Source organism: Atractosteus spatula, chromosome 12 (assembly GCF_055471065.1).
Source record: "Atractosteus spatula isolate fAtrSpa1 chromosome 12, fAtrSpa1.hap1, whole genome shotgun sequence".
Classification (NCBI taxonomy): domain Eukaryota; kingdom Metazoa; phylum Chordata; class Actinopteri; order Semionotiformes; family Lepisosteidae; genus Atractosteus; species Atractosteus spatula.
In genome coordinates, this window is record NC_142717.1 from 3,100,807 (window position 1) to 3,119,266 (window position 18,460).

General features: G+C 38.9%; 1 protein-coding gene across 1 annotated transcript in view; it reads right to left on the reverse strand.

Annotated features, from left to right (window-relative positions):
• The window catches only part of rbms3 (RNA binding motif, single stranded interacting protein), a 348,159-nt gene that overhangs the window by 291,468 nt on the left and 38,231 nt on the right, over positions 1–18,460 (reverse strand). The window lies entirely within an intron of this gene.

Here is an 18,460-nt window from a genome sequence, read left to right on the forward strand (position 1 = left end):
GACTGAAGGTATTCCAATTTGTTTTGAAATACAGATTAAGAAAGATTTCTGGACACAGTATTAAGCTGTATACAATGTTTCAGCTGTAATGTTAAGGCAGGCTGTGTTTCACGAGATTGTGAATTACCCATCTCATGCAGCACAACTACTCCAATTCAAGATGTCTTCTCAGGTTACAGAGAAGAGAGGGAGTCTGTACTTCTCCTGTCAAAGATAGGCAATTTCTGAAATGCAAATGCAGAAAGCTTCAGGTTTCTGTCATAACCAAGAAAAAAAACAAGCAAAGACAAGTACCATTCTGAGAGGCCGAACTCTTCTGATTTATAATGCTAGCAAAGGGAGATTCATGAGTTGTTTTCCTGATACTTTAATTTAAAGCATGGGCTCGTTTTGGGGTTTCAGTGTTTAAATGTTTGAAATTTACACTGATTTATAGGTCAGGATCTCCGTCTGAACTGTAAAGACTGGCTTTTGGTTTTTCAATTTGGTTTGAATTAGATTACAGACCTAAATATTAAAATTAGGATTGTGGTTGCCATTATGCCATTTTAACATTAGGGAAAATGTTATGTTTCTTTGCGTTTCCTATAAAATTTGAATCAATTTTAAACAAGCTTACCCATTCTAGAATATTCTCTATTTTTCACGCAAGTAAACATGCTTTGTTCTGCTCTCATCTTAAAACTGAACGTCTGAGTTACGCTTTTCTGCTAGAAGTAGCTAACAGAGAATTAATTGTACCCCGCCACAAGAATTTACAAGTAAACAAAAACCCAACTAAATCCTGTTCTGGATCAGAAAAATTAACCTTGTATATTGATTCCTTATCAACAATAAAATCTGCAGCTCTTAAATCCAGAATCAAGATGGTTCCCTCCAACAGAGCTAAACACTAAACAGTGCTCAATTATTTCTTTGGTTTAAAGTTATAGCAGAGGCAAGCTATAACTACCTGCAAACCATACTATCCCTCAATACACATTTATTTTTTCATTTAGCTGTATAATGGATTACTTACATCCCATGTTTTTTATGTTTTCAACAACAAAACAAACTAAGCTTCCTCATCCATTTTCTCAATGACACTTAAAAGCTTCCTTCATAATCTTCCTCTCAGTGTTTGATCTGAACAGCACATCTCTATATAGTCATTGTACCAGCTGCTATACAAAAGGCAAAGTTTAGACTGGTCTTGTGAAACAGATATGTTTTTTTCCACAAATCATTTGACATTTCCTGAAGTATAGCCAAAGCAGCCCTCTCATAAAATACAAAACACCTTGGTTTCAGGTCATTAAAAACATTCCACAGTACATAAAATATGCTAAAAGGCCATTTTTTCATATGGCATTTTAGCATATTTTGCTAAATAATATCAACAATTGATAATAATCAATTATTATTAGATAATTCATATTACATTATATTACATAAGTTTTCTTATTCTCATAATGACATATTTAGATTAAAAACTATAATGAATCACAATGAACAGTTATATTGCAAAGTAACTTTGATGTCAGCAAACCAACAAAGAAAACATTCAAACTGAAATGTACTGTACTTAAGTATTCAGCCTCTTAAGTAGTGGAAGTGTGATTGGCAGCAATTATGGCTGTGAGCCTTTTAAGTCTCTAACAGCTTTGTAGTCAGATGACATAATCTTGCCTATTCTTCCTGGTAAAATTGCGACAGTTCTGCCAAATTCTTTGGGGAATTTTGATGGACTGCAATCTTCATGTATTGCCATAACTTTTCTATTGGTTTAAACTCAGGACTTTGTCTGGAGTTTTCTCTTAACTGTTAACTGTTTCTGAAATAAGATAAGATCACTTTATTGGCCATATACAATTTTAGGAATTTGTCATACCCCAGCTTGCTCTCCATGAGACACACAGACAGGGAGAGAAGCTGGGGGTCAGAGCGCAGGGTCAGCCATTTATACGGCACCCCTGGAGCAGTTGGGGTTAGGGGCCTTGCTCAGGGGCCCAATGGAGTAGGACTTCTCTGCCGGCCACGGGATACGAACAGGCAACCTTCCAGCCAACCTTACAACAATGATAAAACATTGTTTTCTCCCTTTAATTCAGGTTATTGCACAGGCAACCAAACAAATTAGATCACTGTTATGATATTATCCTTAGCCTATATTAGAGGTTATTTTTTTCATCCTTAGCAGAGCGCACTATCTTTACTTTTTACATCATGTTTTTATTACTATTATACATGCAGAGCTACTGTCCTGTCATAAAGAGGAAGTAAATTGTTTTCTCAGTTCCTTCCCACTCAGCCAACTCATTCTCCCGCTCCTGCAATTTGTCGACTTCCCTGTCGAATTCTGTTTTCGTTTGTTATCCTTTCCCACGAGACAGGCAAGGACTGAGACGGGGATCGCAGATTCATGAGTCATGAAGACCGGGGCCCACTTCACTCTGATGTAATCCTGATATTGCTCCTTACTCGAGCTCCAAATCAATTTTATTGTGAGCTTTGACTGGGTATTGTTCTAACACACCAATATTTTTATAATGCAATTTGATTCTTTAATGCTGCTCCAGATGAGAACCAAACATACTAGAATTTGAAGTCACCAAACTTGTCAACCTTGCCTGACATTGCACTCATAAACACTGCCTGTCGACGGCATTTTGTGATGATCCTAGTGATCACTGTATCATAGCTGTATCATGTCAGAAGAAGATGCAAAGAGAAGTCTCGCCTTAGGATTTCATCTAAAAGAAGTCTTAAGGATATTAATGAACAAGCTTTTCCACATGATCTGGCTTTAATAAACTGGAGCAACGATGAATAAATTGGAAAACTCAATTCCTCTCATCCTATCAAGTGCTCAAAGATCCTCTGATTTTTTTAAAGATAGCTGTAGAAATATTAAGCACACACCAATTATGAGGTTTAAAGTTAAGAGCTACAATAATCCTTGGCTTAGTCTGATCTGTAAACTTTATTTATACTAAATAAATTACCTTGGTGAAATATCATAGCCTTTTATGAACAAAGTGATTGCTGTTCTTTCTGAGAAGTTACAAATAAAGACATACAATACAGCCCATTACAATCTCCAAAATGAGCTGTCACAATTTTCTAATCTCTTTTAAGCAATCATAATACATTTTGGAGATCAGTTAAATTTGTAAAGAACAAGTCATTACCCCCTCATTTACTCATTTCAAGTATTTAGGAAAACACAGTGCTTTAACAGAAAAAAAAACAAATTGTTAAGGCACTCAGTGAACATTTCATTAATGCTGGTTATGTGTCTGATGGTTATTTAACAATAATGCTGAATTTAATTTAATACAAACAAAATCCAGAATACCAGAGTTCCAGAAAAATATTAGCTGAGCTTCATAAAATTGACAGTAGTAAATCCTCTGGTAACAATAGTACAAAATGGGTTTTTTACAAAACCTGCTACTCATTTAATATCTGCTCCACTGACCCTTTTATTAAACAGCTTAAACAGCTGAAATCCCAGTAGAGTGGAAGTTTGCCTTTGTTCTGCCTCTTTTCAATGAGGACAAGTCAGACTTTAACAGGTACAGGACACTTGCATTGTGCCTTGTATTTCTAAGATTTTGGAAAATAGTTTAACAAGCATATAAGCTTTTTTTCAGACCACAATTATACAGTATTTCATCTGATAACCAGTGTAGTTTTGTTTTGGTCATGAATGTCTTACAGCAGCCTTAAAACCTCCTGACACTTGGGCAGCTATCTGTACGGTGGATCTATTTTTAAATGACTTTTAATACTGAATCTGTATAAGGCAGCTGATCCAAAAGACTTACAGTAAAACCGAGACTCTTCAGTTTTTATAAAGTTTTTGGATCAAGTGGTTGCCACCGTGTTTATAACAAACATGGCATCACTATACTTTAAGGTTTATTCAAAAGTGACTGTTGTGCAGTTCATACAGTATACATTAAAAATGTATATATATTATTAAATCAGTCAAAAATGAATGTTCTTTTACCAGTTAAGATTGACTAGATTAAGATGGTTCAATCATGGCAATTGACCAGAGATGGTCCCAGGTTTACATTCAGAGGTGACCAGTTTAGAAACAGTCTATAAAACATTTTGCATATCTTTCAAACATTTTGGCTTTTTGGAAAATGATTCTATCCTCAGCACAGGGGAGGCCTAGCCCTGCCAAACTTCAGACGGGATTTTGATACATTTATCTTGTGATTATGGTTGGTTTGGTTCAAGACACTGCCATATCTTGGCATCCACTTGAAAAAGCTTCTCTTTCCATACAGAGTTCAAGATTTAATTTATACAACTTATATAACAGCAGACTGCATTTTGGCTCCATAATAATGCAGTTAATTATAAATTGACATTTAGTGGAAGAAATCGCAAAACCTTGAAAAACATGACCACCTCACTCTATGTTTCATAATAATAACTTCCTCACAGATAATTGCTCTCTCTGTTTCACTGTGGAGTGACAAACAGATATATTTGAGCTTTTAACTTTAATAAGGATGACCTCTGCTCATTCCAGGAGTTGTAATCTCAATACACGCTATCTGGATCCTCTTTATTTACTCAGATCTAAGCTCTGCAGTGGGTGCCTATGGCATCTCCTGATAGGCAAAGTCGTCCATGCACCCACTTCCTTAATCTGAAGTGGAAAAGCAATAAAACTAGTTTCTTTCGTCTATGTTTTTTTTTCTGGTAGAGGCTTAGCAAAAACCCTTAGTAACTTTACTATTTGGAACAAGAATTTGAATGTTACAGATGAAGATGTTGCTGGAGACAATACATGGGGCAATGTAAATTCTAGAAACAATCTTCAAATGATCCACCTCAGTTTTCTACTGACAGTAGTTACAAAGTATACACTGCAAAGTCTGACTCTCTGGCCCAGTTGCATGAAGTCTGCAACTGAAGGACTTTCGAGGATACTGACAAGGAGTGTTCTGCTGCTTCAGAACAATGCATCAGTTCACAAAGCCAGAATTGCAATGGCCACTGTTCTCCAGGGTGGGTTTCAACAGCTGAATTATTTACCTTGCAGTCAGAGCACAGGATTAATGCTTGGGCTTTAGGGGCTGCAACCAAGGGTCTCAGGCTGAGGAGCACCCCGCAGAAATAAACCCAGAATTATATATGTGAGGAAATATGTCATAAAACATATAATCTATTGTTTGGGTACCACAATTCAATTACATCTTTATTTCCTCATCAGAAAAATCACAAATCCAATGATGGGGCATTTCTTAACTCTTGGAAACTGTGCAGGGCTTTGATAAAAATACCAGAAGACTGTGCGCTCAGAAAATATGACAGCTGAGTACAAAAGTATAAAATCGCCTGTGAGCAACGGTTGTTAAAATAAAATAAAAATTGACAAGCTATTTAGCAACCATTCACAACCATAACGCACCATTTATTAGAGATTTAAAAACAACTCAAGGAGCTTCACAGAGCCCCAAGAGGGAACAACAGCAGCTACAACAGACAGTTCACAGTCAGTCTGTTATGGACACTGTGTAATACAGTATATACACGTAATGAAGGTAAAATCACACCCAACCTTGGCCCATAGATCACTAATACAGCATTCTGCAGTACAATAAACGAAAAGGCACAATATATTTGGATCTCAAATGGGTCAAAATGATGTCAAAATTTTACATTTACAGTTGTCGTCATATATGATCCTCAATCTGTTCTCATGTCTGGTTACTTTATCGTCCATCAGAGAAGGGTCTGTTTTTTTTGTGTGTTAAATGTCTGGAGATTTGTTTTCTCTAGTAAGGGCATTTAGCGGTTGTGGCTGCGATGACTGAAAACACGCTGTGGTTTGTGTCCTTGAGCATGGCAGGAGTATGTCGCAGAAATGCAAAGCCACTCTGGATTTCTCAAACACAAGCCAAAGGTCAGTTTAACTCAAAACTAAAAACACAGTTGAAACTGACCACACGTATTAGAAACAGGTTGTTGCAGTTATTCCTGACTCCGGTGGCATCTCTTTCAGTGGAGACAAAGAACTGGGAATTAGTTGAGCACATGCTGTAGGAATTACTTTAAAACTAGGAGTCAGTTTGATTGCCTCGTGAGGAATTTATCATTTTCACAAAGGGTACTTTAAAAAAATAACCTGTCGCAGATTGTAAATTCCTTTTTGATTATTGTAGAATCTACGTCAGACATATCCCTTGCAGATCAGCTAATATTCATTGCCTCCATGTCTTACAAGAGTGGAAGACTGAAGAGTGTTTTAGTTTTCAGTTTCTCATAATAACATCATACAGTAAAATCACAGTTTTCATTCATTTTTGACATTTTGCAGAAAACAGCCATGGACAAAGGTGAGTTATAATATCAGGGCCACACAAAGATGTGCAATCAGACATCCCAGAGATACTTAAGTAGAATGGGTTCCTTCTATTGCTCACACTCTCAATTTAGTTGGGGGTACAAGTGTAAACTGCAGCTTAGAGGTAAACTTTTTTTCCTTTTGTTCAATCACTTCCTAATTTCTACTCAAAATCAACCACTTGCTGGCAAATTGTTACTGAAGGATTAGAGACAAATGACAATAAGCAAATCAAAACGCACGTGTCCAGGCTACAAATGTACTGTGACTGACTTATGAAAACATTCCAGTATTACAAACACTGACTCTCCTAAAACTAGACACAACAGTACGTGATCACTGGTCCTGAAAGTGGACAAGTATAAACAGCAGCCGAAACGATGCATCTCTTTTCTTTTCCTTTCAGCATGGACCTGTTCCTTTAGAGCCTGTGCATACTGTTGGGTCAAACAAATGACAGCAATTCGGGTGTCCGTTTAGCAGAAGTCTTCTTTATTACATATGCATACGGGAGCCTAGCTCTTGCAGGCCAGACTCAAAGACGTATTACAAAGAGTGTTTTTTTTATACAGTAAAGTCTGTAGAACTTGTCCATAAAATGGATTTGACATTGGCTGTGCACGTGAAGAGCAGTCAAGCAAGTTCCTCATTGTTTCTGTTACTCTGTCAGGAACATATGGCAGTTATGCCTTGCAACATAACATACGCTGACAATGCAGCATATATTGACAAAAGCAGAACTACATACTTTCACAACCGTTGGAGTGGAAAGTTTCAAGACACAAGCGTTTAAGATATAAAAGACTTATCAGAAAAGGAATTAAGAATAATTCCCTCACTGCTGACACATCTACCTACTCCAACTACTCCAAGAGTTCTATTATCAGTGAATTGGCAGTCTGGAGGACAAGTGAGTGTGTGAGTACATTGAGAATGCCAGACAATGGCTTCCTCAGAGCCATTAAAAAAGTCAACCGAATAAAACTCTTGAGAATCTGAACCACATGATGCAAGTATAAATCATGGAAAAGAGGAATTAGAGATACCTTTCACACAAAGGGTTTTCTTATGTTCAAATTTTCACACTGCATCCTGCTAGTTATACAAAACGAGAATTACTATCTCAAATATAGAATACAGAATACTATCCAGAATTACTATCTCAAGTACAGATATTTAAGTACTTACTGCAGTTAAGTAAGTAGAGGACAGATAGTTGCACAGTATTTAACATTATGTGTTACAAACCATGTCCTATAAAAGGTACCTTCACTTGCAAACATACATTTATTGAGCTGTTAACGCTTACCACGAAACACAATGTGAAGATGATGAGCAAAATTCTGAAACATGCACACATACATAACCTCAGAATCTCTCAACTCTGGTTCTGAAAGCTGTTTTCCCATGCCACTAAAACGGGGAGTTTTAGAAAAACAGTCCAGTGGCCAGCGATGTCATTGACAGCTACTGTATATGAATTTCCAAAGGTCGAAACGTTGCCCTCAGGTTAAAACTGCAAAGACCCAAGTTGTCTCAGTTCAGCCTTACATGTTCCATTCTTTCACATACTGCTACAGTCCCCAGGTTGCAATTACTCACTTCCAATTGTATGCGACCCAGTGCTCTTCAAGTCCACTTTTTCAGGATTAGTGTCAGCCCTGCTTCATTCTGAAAAGCACTCGCCTGTTATTTGACACCTTTACTCTCACTTTGTGCTCCTCCACAAACTATTTATCACCTGAACGTAAAATCGCGAGGAGCACATTCTTGGAGTGAAGTGGGGCCCGATTCCTTTCTTTTCCCTCCCGTCGGGATCAATAAAGAAGCCCCTTTTCATTTCGGCGCGCGACAGACATTCACAATTCCAGGAAACTTCACAATGAAAAGACCATCCTTTTAGCTCCTTCAGTTCTATCTGTCCTGCACTTTCATTTCAAGGTTCCCTAGCAACCTAACTGTCAAATTAGCCAGGGCTCACGCCCATTCATCCCTCCATTTTACCTGAGGTGTCCAGTGGAGGAGGTCGCTTTTCATCCAAACACAGCGATCTATACTCCCTTGACAAGCCTGCATTAGCCTCCTTATTTTATACAGTTTAATTTAAACAATCTTTTCACAGTAAAGCTCTGCTGTGACTTTCATCCATCACAACCTTTGTTGTGTCCAAACGTTCGTTCAACGGTTTTACGAGGAAATGCTGAGTCTCACCTGCCCGGAAAGGCCGTGATCCACGATTCTTTTTCTATCTTTGAATCTTAAAACGTCGTGTGAAAGAGTTACCTGTTGACGCATTAGCCCCGAGGTACTGCAAATTATTCCTCATTATACAGTACGTCTGGCACTGAGGTATAAGCATTTTAAAATAGACGTGTTATTTAAAAACATTCTTGCCCGGGGATTTCCTGATCCCAACCAAACTGGCCTGTTGTGAGCTTCCAGCCCCAAATTCCCTAGTTTAATTACTCCTCGACTACCCTACGTAAGAGCTTTGCCTAACCTGTTTTCACTGGCACAAAACAGTAATGGGTCAGGAACATGGAAGCTTTTTTTTTTGCTAGGACAGCCAAACACACTTTCAAATATCCCTCCCCACTATACCTGTATTCAGTTACCTTATCTTTCCTCTCAAAACATGGACATTTATTTTATCAACCCTGGGCTGTTCCGGTGTAGAAAGAGTCATTGGCTCACGTTTCCCACTCTACGCCACGACAGTTTCGTAAATCGCCAATCGTAAATCAGCAGGGGGTCTACTGTGAAAATCACAGGCTTGCAGAGTGTGTAGCTACTGTTGGAAGATGTACAAGTCATAGCTCAGTGATACATGCTTTGCCCTAGGTTGCAGATGCTGTCTCTTGGGGTTCTCTCCCCTTCCTCTTGTAGAGTCTGGACAAGCATGAGCATGTTCACTGGTCTTCCTGGGCAGATGCCACACCTCACCCCAGTTCACCTAACAAATTTAATGCTCAGTGGAGCCGAGCTCAAGTCTGCTGAGTGGGGCACCCATGGTATAACTGACACATTCTCAAGCCGCTGTTAAATGAGCAGTGTGATGACATGCATTGGCCTTCTAGAATTTTGTCAAAACCTAACCTGAGTTTTTGAAATTCCTAAAAACTCTGTATCATGTATGTTTTCAGTTTCGGCATTTTAAACTTGGACGTTTAGAAATTCAGCCGTACCATTAAAAAAGAAAAAAAAGAAAAAAAAAGCTGACATTCAGCACTCAAAAAAAATCATATTCTGGAACATAATGGTGGCATTTACAAAACATCACAATAATAACTAAAAATCTAATTTCTCACCCTCTTTCAATATCCAAGACCTGGTCGTAGCTCCAAGCTAACCTTCTTATGCCTCCCATTCCCCAAGCACATCAAGCTCCGAACGTCACCCTGACAGCTACTCTTATCACCGCTGTCTGTCTCCTGGCATTAGTATTTAAACGGAATTAAGGAAAATGGCGTTAGAAGCATTTGACCATTTGCCTGTGGTTACAGATCCAAACAAACCAAAAGTATCCGGTGGCAAAACCAGCATGAGGTAATTCATCATACTAAAGCTCATCTGTGACAAATAAAAAGAAAATGATGTATGTCAATACGGGGAGGTACACACAACACTACACCTCATCCTCAATCATCACTCTGATGGTGGCATAAGACCCGAGCTTCCAAAGCTATTCCTACCCCCGATGGAACAGGAACAATGAACATCAAATGACAGGAAGATATACACATTAGATTTGCACATTGGACCATGCTCCTTGCTTAAAAATTATAAAAAACGTTAAGCAGTAATATTAATAGCATTGCACAGAGCAAAGTCATATTAGTCAGAAATAATCAATTAATGAACAATTATTTACAGGGCCACAGTTCGTATTTTGTAAATCCTCCTCTGGCAGAGCTTACACCGACTGGATGCCTAGTGCAGTGAGCTATGAGGTTGTGGCCCTTCAGAGGTCTATTGATGAACATTCCTTCAAATATTTTTTTCAGACTCTTTGGCTTTCATTATTGAATTAGAATCACAAATACTCAATAGGATTGAAGTCTGGAGATAGTGATGGCCACTTGAGGACATTTATGTTGCATGCAGTTAAGCAATTAACCATTACTTTTGTGTTGTTCTGGATGCATGCTTTAGATCATTGACATGCTGGAATGTCCATTTTGGGGTAAGCTTGAGCTTTTTGGCAGAAAGAACCATGTATTTACCCAAAATGTCAAAATTCAGCTATTCTGTGATTCCCGGCCTGTGCTGGGGTTCATGATTTCCTCCATCTTCAGAAGGGCTCCAGGGCCCATAGATGCAAAACAACCCCAAAACATAAAGACCCCCCACAATATTTATCAGTGGCCATGAGTGTCCTCTCAACATGAAGTTTAGCTTTTTTCACACCAAACATAACACTGATAAGAATGTCCAAAAAGCTCAATTTTCATTTCATCTGACCATATACTGTACCATTGTATCTAACCACAAGAGCGGTCTTCCAACTCTTCAACTCCCACCCAAAGGGTATTTTTCTAATCTTCTATTTTATGAACACTTAAGGCAAAGACATGTACAAGAGACAAATATTCAGGATTTTTAAATTTCATTTTAAAGTAAGAATAATTCAGTTTACAGTACAATGAAAATTTAAACCTACTACATAATAGCATTTCACTGTTTTTATTTTTTTGTAGATCTAATTGATATTCATTTTGGGGGATACTGATTACTAAATGTTTATCAGTACAAAGTATACTGTATAAAGTAGATGCTGTTATTTCTGATAACGTACTCTAAAGCAGGAAATGGTATATTCTGCTTTAGTTAAGCCAGTGGTATCTGACATACTGTATCTTGGTGGGGTTGGATGTTGTTAAAAAAACACTGCACTCCAGGAAAAGTTTGTTCCTTAAGTAATACTGTATATCTGTTCTGAACGAGCTAATCTAAACTCCTTTGATGTCAGCAATTCACTTGTTCATTCCGTGCTATCGTCAAACAAACATGTAGCTCCTTTCATGTTCATCTGAGGGCCTTCTTTGAACGCACATTGTTATGATGTTATGTGCGATATCTGCTTTCATGTCAACAGCCAGGCAAGAATTACAGTATGTTTCTAAAAGACTCTCCACAAATCTCCCTGCAGTCTGGCTGGACACACAAACCGATTGCTGCCTTGCTCATTCACAATGGGTCTCGGGCCACTCACTGAAGTGTGTGTCCCTTACCCCACTTTGATGCATTGGACTTTAAAGAAAGCAACTGACGTTTGACAACAAGACAGTTAATTTCTGCCACAGGCATAGGGGAAACATTTCCTTTCATCCTACACTGGGTACACGCATGTTGAATCCAGACAGCAGCACGCATCTGCTGACAGCTGTATTACTTTTCTGCTAGTGTCTTTGCTCATGGGTAGCAGCTCTAATCCTTACCATGATCCATCTGAGACGTGCCAAGCTTCGCTTGTGCTTTTTGCTTGTCATTAAACAAGACTGCCACTCTGTTGCAAAAGCCTTAAACACATTTTATGTGGCATGAATATGCTGTCTTGCTGTTATCATACTAGGCAGAAGTTATACCCTGATGACTCTTCGACTACACTTTCAAACAAACCCAACTGCCAGCTTTTCTTGGCATGCTGCTGTACACTTGGCTTTAACTAGAGGTTTATGAATCGTAAAGGTCAAGAAGTACAAAGCAGCAAAGAGGGTGCAGATCCAGTACGTTAGAGGTTCTCTCCAACAGTGAAGGAAACTCTGGTCCAGCAGAATTTATCACAAGTCTTTCACTGCTGCGTTTTCTTAATTGCAAGTGTGACAAGGCGGCCCAGGGAGACGCAACACTGGCCAAGATGTGCAGCGGACCCTCGCCCTCTCCAAAACAATCCACCGTCGAGACAAATGGGGAACTGAGCTCCCACATGCGTGAATGCCGACAAGGATTTCAGGTTTATTGAAACCAGAAGATAAAAGAGCTGGAATGGTCATCGGTCAGTAGACTCAGTAGTCAAGAGGTAAGTAAGAGAGATGGTGCAAATCGCCATCGGCGGAAGAGAAAGCAGGAAGGAAAGAAACTGGTGCAAATTCCAAGGCTGTGAAAGCAATTATCAGACACCCAACACCGAGAGTGGGTTCAGACTCAACTTAAAAAAAAAACAGCCAGGTGTCCATCTCAAAGAGAACGTACCCTAGTAAAGCAGCCAGGGAGGATACAGGTGGGCTGCTGGGGTCTGATGCTTTATGGGGCAGAGACAAGAAAGAAATGACAGACAAAGCCAATCCAGCTGTGCTAAAAAGACCACAGGCAAACTAAACAAGACTGCTATTGTACGCTGGGGAGGTTAGCTTGTCACACAAGACAAAAGAACAAGTGTTGAGGGTTGTGCTGCGCTGATTTAATGTAAGTCCTAGGCATCTATCAATATGCAGTGTAAAATTCACATTTTCATAGCTGCAACTGCATGTTCAGACCTGTACAGACAGTCTATACTTCACTTTTCTTCTTAGTTCCAAGACACTGATATGGATCAGATTAAGCTGCATAATGTAGTAACTACACAGGTTGGCAATGAACTAAATGCAGCAGCAAGATTTGTAAATATATACAGGTTTTGGAATATCATCACAGCCCTAACTCGTTTTCTAGGACAACAGTGATTTATGTACCGCATGTAATAAAAATAAGTTTTATTAAAATTGTGATTTTTTTAGAAACAGCTCTTAACGGCAGAATGTTTCCAACCAAAAAAACAAAACAAAAATTAGTCAGTGATAAAAGTGTAAAAAAAGATTTTTTATGGGTTTAGGACTGGAAGGTGAGCTTGCCAGAAAATATCAGTCAGCTCACATGGCAAACATTAACATAACAAATAACACAGAGATCTAAAATGCTATCGGTATTCCACACAATTCTTAAGGCAGAGCACTGAAAAAGAGAGAGAAGAAAAGTTTTGTTCCATGCAGAGATTCCAAACACTGGCAGACAGCTGCATAAGCAATGCCTTGGCTTAAGAGGAAGCTGCACATATTTCAAGACTACAGCAACTATAATGTTACACTACTGCACACTCGGCTCCAGACTTTCTCCTTGTTGAAGCCGCTAATCCCAATTTAGACCCACACAATCCATATGCCTAACCATGCCTTCAGCACCAGAAGGAGCGGATAAAATAAGTTCAGTTATTGCATTTTTAAAATCATATAGATTGTTAGTTAACACAATTGCCCTAATCTTGTAATGTTCGGTGTTAGTTCAGTCCAGTACTAGCAAAATGCATCTATAAAACTCAGTAATGAGCTCAGTATTTTTCTATAATATTGCTGCCTTTTAAACATTCTAAATTAAATTTAAAAAAATAACCTAAAAAGCCTAGTGAATTCACACAAAGTAGAGAGGGATATATGTGTATTCTAGTTGAATTACAAAATTCACGTCAGCATTACGCACCTATCCATTATCTGATCGCTTTATGCAGCGCAGGGTCACAGTGGAGTCGGAGCCTTTCCCAGCAAGAAATGGACACAAGGCAGGATACACCCTGGATGGGACGCCAGTCCATCACAAGGCATACACAGACACAGACACAGACAGTCACACTGGGGCCAATTTTCTCAGAAGCCAATTAACCCTAAGTTATGCCATCAGACTGTGGACTTAACTTATGTTAAAGTATGTGGACCGGACTTAACTTAGTTTGAAATGATTTGTTTTCTTTAATGTTTCTCTAGGACCTTTCTCACAATTTGTTTGATAAACAAAGAACTTAAATTATTTCAACTGAAGTTCAAAATTATGAATTAACCAGTGCCTGCAAAAAATAATCAAACCCTTGCCAAGCTTTCACATTTTGTTGCTGAAAAGTCTGCAGTCATGATATTTAGAAGTGCTTATATACATTATACAACATAATCCACGCATTCAAAAGAAAAAACAAATGAAAGAATTAAACATGAAAAATGCAAAAGCCATGATTGCATAGGTATTCAAACTAATTAAGGCACACATAATCACCTTAATGAGCCACACGATTAATCAAGTGGCCTACTGTATGTGCGCAATAATAGTGACTCACATGATTTCAGAATGAATACACCTCCTTCTGGCAGTTTCTTTACTGTTCATTTTTTATAGAAAGTAGTGAATTTCGAGCACTACTTCAACTACAATGGAACTGTGAAGACCAAGAAGCTTTCAACACAACTCAGGCATAAAGTTGTATGAAGGAACATTCACGGAGAAGGGTTTAAAAACACAGAAAATGTCTTTCAGTGACGTCTTGGTCCATGGGTCAACAATATCCCTGTCACTCCAAGAAGGGGACTTGTACGGAACTGAAGAAAAAAGTCCCACATGGGAACAAAGTGATACTGCAAACGTGCCAAAACAGTCTTACATGTGGCACAGCACATCTTACCATCCCTGCTGTCAAGCGTGGTGGTGTTATAGCTCTCTCAACAGGGGGAGGGGGGTGTAGGAAACTTGTCAAGACTGATGGGAACATAGATGGAGCAAATCTTGAGAGAAAAACCCGCTTCCGACTTGAATCCGACTGAGAATCTGCAGAAAGGTTTGAGACCTTCCGTCCCTACATCGATCCCCAAGCAACATGAAGCAACTTGAAAGAGCCTGAACAAATCCGTCAAGAGAAAAGGGCCAGAAGTGCATCAAACCTGCATGTAACGTTGGTAGAGACCTTCCAAAAAAGGCTTGTGGCTGTAATTGCAAATATTGACGTCACGGGTCTGAATATATATGCCATCAACATAATGCATTGCTTGTCTTTAGGTTTTGCTGACATTTACTGTAACATTACTTGCCCTTAGAAGTCTTCAGTGTGAGCATTCAGTAGTTTTACAAAATGGTCATTACTGAGGTCCCTGAAAACTTCTTCAAGGCACATTTTAAGCAGAAAGGCTGGCTTTCAGGGAGAACATGGGAAAAAAAACAGACAAGGCATCAAGATATGTTGGCCTTTTAAATTTGTATTACCTAAAAGATAATTCCAGAATTCTCAGCTCATTTAAAACATTAAATACTTAGAGCAGAAAAATATCTACCTGACTTTCGATTTATTCGTATTCAGAATAAATTTCCAGTATATATAATAAAATGTAATGAGCAGTCTACTGTTTCCAATACAATGTAAAACGCATTACCGGTTATAAAAAGATGTTCAAAAATGTGATCACTTTAGGCTGAGAGTGAACATAATTACTCTGGCAAAATAATCCTCAACAGAAGATAATGATCAGGAGACATCAATCTATTTTTGTAAAGCAGTTGGAGATGGAGATTAATTGGAAACCACTCCTGAAATAAATCATTTGTGGGTTAGTTCTGCCAGACAAAGGAAAATGTTACGGTTACGCTCTGAACTCAGCAAACCTTCTGTGGCACACAGTTATAATCTGAGCAGATACTGCCTCCTCCTGGCAGATGAAGCAAGATAAAATAAATGACCTTTTCTCTCTTGTTTTTTAGGAGCTTTGGAATGTGGGCAACAAATCGAGGAGAGGGTCTTGCAGCTCTACAGCCGGGGTCCTGGGTTTAAACAGACCCAGCAGGTTTCGCGGTACGATCAATCAGGACTACACTACACTTCTGCCTCCTATTAACACTGCATCTGGGGGCCCTGGAAGCAGTTATGCTCTAGCTGAAATTTGTTTGTGCAAAACCTCTTCCCTTCCATCTCCGCTGTCAAGAGAGAAAAATTGCACGTTTCAGCTTGCTAGTATTTGTTGTTTAGCAAGGACACCACTCTCGTACAGCAGCCAAAATAATGTTCTACCTGTGAACTGGAACGCATTTCCGTGATCACATTTAGCATTTCAGACAAGCCAAGGGCTGACGTTGTCATGAAGCATATCTTGAAATGCCATCTTTTTACCCAACCTAGAGCTCATTAGTGCACGCAGACCTAGTATGTCTTCGGACCGGTTTTTCTTTCCTTTTTATATATAAATACTGCATTGTTCTGAAGATTGTGAAATGTTTTTTTAGAGTTTAAACATAGCTGGCACAAGCTGCATTTTCTGAAGTTAAAAAGAAATAATAATAATAATTTGGGGAAAGTACAATCATCTTTCACTGAGCTCCTCTTCCAGGGAATGATGGGATGACACTGACTGAAACTGAGGGGCTGGAAAGGGCATGACCAGGAAATATTGTGACATAGAACTAAACACAAACATTTTATTGACATTTCCTGGCTCTTATTAAAAACACTAATAGCAAAATACAATACTTGTAGAGAAATACAATGAGACAGGGGGGATTCAGTGTTTGTGCGACTAAGTCACACAGGTAAAACATGGAAAGGAGTACTTCTGGACATTCAAGTCTGTTTCTCTGCCCTTCGCCCTTTTGGTGCTTGACATTATAAATGACTCTGTGAGCTTTGGCATGGCACCAGCAGCTTTTGAACCTGCCGCAGTACTGGTCTAGTTCCCCTTGGTCAAACACTAAAATTACAAGGTCTGAATGACCATTTCTATGCAGATGATAAATCTAGGTCCACACTAAACCTGACACCAAGGTAGCAGTTTCAGATCTCTCTGATTGCATTTCTGATATAAAAGCTCAGACGACACACAACCATTTGCATCATAGTAGTGATAAGCCAGAGGTCACGTTATAGGATTGTACCATGTTGTAAACTTGTCAAATGACAGCACTGTGCTTGAGTTTTGATCAAAAATGAAAAGCATCGGGCTTGATCATGGATCACAGATTGACTTTTGAATCTCCTGTACAGTATGTGTTTAGTTTTGAGAAATATGACCTGTATCTCTGCCATGAAAACTGATTTATATGTTTCCTTTTCAACACCTTTTGTCTGGAGTTTTGTAACACTGCACTTGTGGGAGTTTTCAGCTGGGAGCCTAACTGGGTCGCACACAAATGATTGCATCACTGTGTTGGAGGTTTTACACTGGCTTCCAGTCAGGTGTGCTTACATGAAAGGTTGTGCATGGCCCATCTCCCCAATATCTGTCCAAGATTCCCTCCCAGGTGACCCTCACTCAGCTCCTTCTGGTTCACTGTGTTCGCTTTGTGACAAAGCTTCATGTTTCCATAGTGCAGAGCTCTAGAAAACCATACCACATTCTAATTCTTATTAATAATAATCAATACCAATTATTAAGACATTAATAATGTGTATATGCGGTTTAGGCAACAAAACCTAAAAATAAACTAAACCTAATGGCATTTTTTATCAAATGTTCAATAAGGTAGGTACTATGCTGACACAACATTTACCTATTCAGCATAATGGGCTGAATCAAATCCTCTAAAGACAAGATGTTTCAATAATTAAAGAGATATACAGTACTGTATATACCGACATTACTATGAAAGGCATCTTGCAAAAGACTTGTCAATTCTCGAAAACATGTTTGCAGGAATGTTGCGGTGCTGACTAATAATATAACACACACTTTCCTTCCATTATTTTTTAAACTCATTTAGAGTGTTAAATATAAAGATAACAATCTGCATGGACCATCAATCTGCACAAAGGGATTCAAGGAAAATGGTTTGGAAAGGAGATGCAGAGTGCTGAAGTCATAGAGTTAAGCAAGGAAGATTTCAAAACTCTTAGGTGAAATGTGTGTTACCAGACTTGATAGCTATTTAATAGGTCCATACCCATGAGGATGAGATGCTGATGGATTTCATTTGTGCACTGACATCATGAGGAGATCACTCTAGATTGCACAGAACACCTAGATGTTGTCATCCAGGAAATACTGATGACCAATAACAGATATGTAACTGGCAAATCACAAAAGAAAATCACTTCTAACTTATTGCAGCAGGTTAGAAGCTTATCTCAAGCGTCTCCTGAGTTATTCAAAACAGACTGTGTAAGACAACACTATTCCACTGTTAAACCGACCTCTTAGGAACAACGCTTCATCCAGTACCAGACCTTCCAAGTAGTGCTACATCAGTACCCACTTATCCGATTGAGGGTGGCAATGGGTCAGAGCCTATCCTAGGAAACACTGGGCCCAAGCTGGGATACACCCTGGACGGGACGGCAGCCCATCTTCGGGCAGACTTAGACACCAACACTCAAGCACATACTGTACACTCAAG